Below are 4,729 nucleotides of genomic sequence, written 5' to 3' on the forward strand. Positions count from 1 at the left end.
TTCCCCTAGAAACAGACACAGCCTCCAGCTGGCTTTGTCCACTGAAAAGCAGTTTACATTGATGCAGAGAACCAAACTAGACATGCCACTCTGTTGACAACAGTTTCTTATGCTCTGAGGTAACAACTGCTGGTGATTTTCCCCTGCCCCCAACTGCTGAACTTGGCCTTGTTAGTTTGGGGGGAAAATGTCATAAATTACTTTCTTCCCAAAATATAATTAATGTTGCTGATTGATTTGTAATGTGATCAGCTATATTCTATAAACTGGCATCTGCTCTGTATTCATAAATGCAAACACGAATACTCTCAACTGCATGCAATTAAATCCAACATTCACAACAAAGTGCCTTTTTCCTAAAAGTGCTCTGTAGGCTCCATTACAGTTTGTAATTGGAATAGATGTTTCAAGAANCATTGTATAGGAAAGTGACTATGAGCCATCTACCTTTGAGGGAAAGGTGTATCTACCTGATGGCAGATGCTTTGTGTATGTACATGAAGATAGTTTCCCTGTCTGGGATTCTCCTAGGAGAAAGATGGAACTGAAACAATTACGAGTAATTTCATTTAATTCTAGCTAATCTTTTTTTTTTTTTTTTGGTAGGTTATCGCTTATAAATATTTGTAATATCTTCTAGCTTACTGGTAATCTAATAATGAACTTCCATTATAATGAAGTGGTTCATACCAGGAAGCCCACCATTTATCGTATAGATACTGTAAAAATTGGCATGTTGTTACTTTATAGCTGTGATTAATGATTCCTCAGACCTTGCTAAGATAAAGTTATTAGCAGGCAGGTTATATCTTTGCTGCATAGTTTCTTCATGGAATATATATCTATCTGTATGTGGAGAGAGCGTGGCCCTCAGTTCCCTTCTCAGCATCCCTCATCTCTCAGCCTAGAGAAGTTCGAGCATCCTATAGGGGCTTGAATAATTATCTCGGTTGAATAAACCATGGTGCTAATGGACCGGGTCATGGTTTCAAAACTTGAACAAGCCAGTTAGCATCACAGAGAAACAGTCCATCCATATTTGCTCCCTGCCTATTATTCCTGCTTACATACTTTTGCCTGATGCCTGCTGTTAGTGCTACAAGGATAAAACTTAGTGTGGTTCTCACCAGGACTGGAAATGCCTGGTGAGCTCTGGGGTGAGCCTCGATATCTTTACATTTCCAGACCCTTATTTTTAGCCACACGGAAACTGAAGCCAGAGTCCATANCTCCATCTCCACCATCCCCCCACCCCCCAAAAAATTAGATTAATGTTCTTTATATAGCTTTTTTAAAGTATTTAAAACATGTCTATAAGTTAGGCTGCCAACTAACAAAAGCTGATGTGTTTGTTCAAATAAAGGGGTATCCTTCGTTCCTCGAGAAGAGAATGTAAAATGCCATTAATTGTTGTCACTTAAAGGCTTGGCATTTGCTCTGATAATTCATTAGTGGGTTTTGTTTGTCATAGGATACTTAAGATATAGCTCAGCTCAGTAATTCTAATGAAAACATAAATTGGATACCTTGATTGAAAAACGCAAACCTAATTCCAAAATGGCCATTTTCTCTTCTGATCTTGTAATACCTATAATTCTGAGGTCCTTGGGATTCTTTTGTTCATAGCAGGATCTTGCTGTGTAGTCCTGGCTGGCCTCAAACTCACAACACTCTAACTGGATCAATCTCCCACGTGCTGGGTTACAGGCACATTCCACCACACACCCCTGGCTGATGTAGTTCCTAAGAGTTTTCATTAAGCCAATTCCCCATCACCTTGAAACTAAGCCGAAGGGGAGAAACACTTGATCTGCTCCTGAGTGCTCACGCTGGGGTCATTTACATGGGGTTTGCATTCCTAGGCGAACTAAACGGCTGCCTTTTACAGCAAGGGCTCAGTCATCTTCCTGAAGCTGCTGAGGCCAGCACTTGCTCTTGCTTTGTTTTAATGTGTCTATATGACTGGTGGTGGATCCCTAAATAGTTTATTAATTAAACTCCAGTTAAGGAGAAAGTTACTCACCTTGACCCGATTGACCATAGCCCATGTGTGTGTGTGTGTGTGTGTGTGTGTGTGTTTGTCTGTATACGTACGTATGTATGTATGTTGGTATATAGGTGGTTTCCAATATGAACACAGAAACAAATGGAGCCAATTCAGGCTTCAAAATCCCTTACTAACATATATTCCCACAGGGTGTGGGTTTTGGCACAACAGTGACAAACTTAAAAGCCAAGTAAGAGCCGGGCAGTAGTGGCACACACCTTTAATCCCAGCACTTGGGAGGCAGAGGCAGGCGGATTTCTGAGTTCGAAGCCAACCTGGTCTACAGAGTGAGTTCCAGGACAGCCAGTGCTACACAGAGAAACCCTGTCTTGAAAAAACAAAAACAAAAAAAAAGCCAAGTAAGTCCAGTTGGTGTAGTATCAAAGTGTTTTTAGAGTAATTAGTGAAGATCTGCTTTACCTCAAAGTTGCAAAGCCTCTCTTGCTGAGTTTACGTGCCTGGCCGGCAGTCACAAATTAACATGTTGCTGTAAGGCAGTAGTCGAAGCTTTGTTCACACATTGGAGAGTATGAAAATAAAGGGTTCTAAGAACTCTGATACTGGATCTGTGTAAACCTGGTAAATGCCGTTTGTCCAGGACTTAGCGTGTGTGAGTTGGTAACTCAGTACAAGTTTACTATACTAGTTCCACAGTGTGTACAATGGAGGCAGGTTTGTTTTAGCCGGCCAACTGTAGAATCAGCCTTTAAACTGCTGTGAACTTTGTCATGACTTGAACATGAAGATAGACAAAAACTCTCTAAAGACAAATGTTTGTTTTCCCCATTACAGAACGTGTGAGCTTGGTTTTATCTTCCTTTGTATTTAGTCATAACCTCTCAAGCTGGCAGCTCCGACCGAGGATCAGAATGTGCGTGCGTTCCACCTGGTGGAATTAGCTCAGCTCTATATGAGAAGTGGAGTTAATAATGGAAAACATGTTGACTGGGTGGTTTCTATTTAAAAGAGAGTGATGATAATTCTTGAACAGTAGTTTTTATTTTGCTATTTCTTTAAGCTGACTGATGTGCCACAAAATTATTTTAAGGTATTTGTGTTTTAAGAGTGTTCTCATGAGATTAGTTGTAGATATTTTTAAAAATACAACTGGTTTTTTAAAATCTGAGTATTGCTCTAAGCAAGTGTTTAAACTCTTAAGGGAAGGTGGATGGAAGTTGTTTGGCTTTTGTATTTCCGTGCGTGCCGTCAAATATAGGTCAGAACGTCAACTGTGCAATCCTGCTGTTTAAAGAACTCTTGGCCTCTGTGGCCCTCATGAAGGGGCTGATGTTTTAAGTTGACTGTTTGATTGTAAATTAATCCATTCTAATTTTTAAAGACTTGCTTGACTGTTTTCCTTGTTAAATAATTTTAAAAAAATAAAAAACTGGAAGTTCTTTGCTTAACTGTATTTTCCCCACTGCCTAAGGGTTTCTACTGCTGTTAAGAGACACCATGACCACAGCAACTCTGATAAAGAAAACATTTAGTTGGGGCTGGCTTACAGTGTCAGAGTTTTAGTCAGTTATGGTCACGGTGGGAAACAAGGCAGCGTGCAGGCAGACATAATGCTGGAGAAGGAGCTGAGAGTCCTACATCTTGATCTGAAAGCAGCAGAAAAAGACTGTGCCACACTAGACCTAAGGAGCATTGAAGACCTCAAAGCCTATCCCCACCGTGATACATTTCCTCCAACAAGGCCACACCTCTGTGGGCCAAGCATTCAAACACATGAGTCTGTGGGGGCCATTCCTATTCAAACCCACCAAGGTCTGTTATAGGAAATGATATTTCAGATATTGATGTTCTTTTTGGGCAGTGCAGGGGAGACTCAAGCTCCTCATTTGTTCTTGGTATAGTCAGTGGCATCCTCGGCCTCTCTGAGGATTCTCTTTTTGTGGTTTTTGTTACTCAGGGTCCATTGTGTTGAAGGAAGCATTCCTTTTCAAGAACATAATGAAGTTTGTCAGGGTCCTGTGTCACCCTGCCAGAGCTTGAGTCTTCCCTGGTACCAACCACACAGCTACACTGTTGGTTACCTGTTCTGGGATTCTTTGGCTTATCGATGTATTAGTAGCACAGTTTACCTAGAGGCTCAACATGGGAGAGCACCGTAGTCGTTTCACTGTGTTCGTTATGGGAGCTGTTAAGCTCTTACTGTGCCCACTTTTTAGATTGATTTTTATCATGTATGCACTTGTATTGTCTGTCTAGGAAGAAACAGTGTACAAACAGATTAAAGTTTGTGTGTTGTTCCTTGCAATTATATGCATCCAGGGGGAGACTCAGGATGCATTGGATCCTGACCTCATGGACAAATGGAGACCAATATATAAGTCAAGGTTTGCTTTGGGAAATTAATCAAAATTATTTGTCATGTCCACATTTATGAATAAGACTGTTGAGCCAGGTGAGATGGCACACATTTACAATCCTAGCACTGGGGAAGTAGAGGCAAGAGGACAAAACCAAATTGAAGTGACAAAATACTTGTAAGTAGAACCACTCAGGATCCAAATAATTTTGGACTGACACAACGCCTACCTGGAGAACCGAGGTTGCTAGGGTTCGGCTCTCAGGACAAGCAATACTCAAGGTCATCAAAGCCCAGTGTGGCTGCGTGAGTTACCTGATGCCCATAAATTCATGGAAAGCGGCCAAGACGCCCTGAGTGATCATTTT

The sequence above is a fragment of the Mus caroli genome, chromosome 3 (assembly GCF_900094665.2).
Source record: "Mus caroli chromosome 3, CAROLI_EIJ_v1.1, whole genome shotgun sequence".
Lineage (NCBI taxonomy): Eukaryota > Metazoa > Chordata > Mammalia > Rodentia > Muridae > Mus > Mus caroli.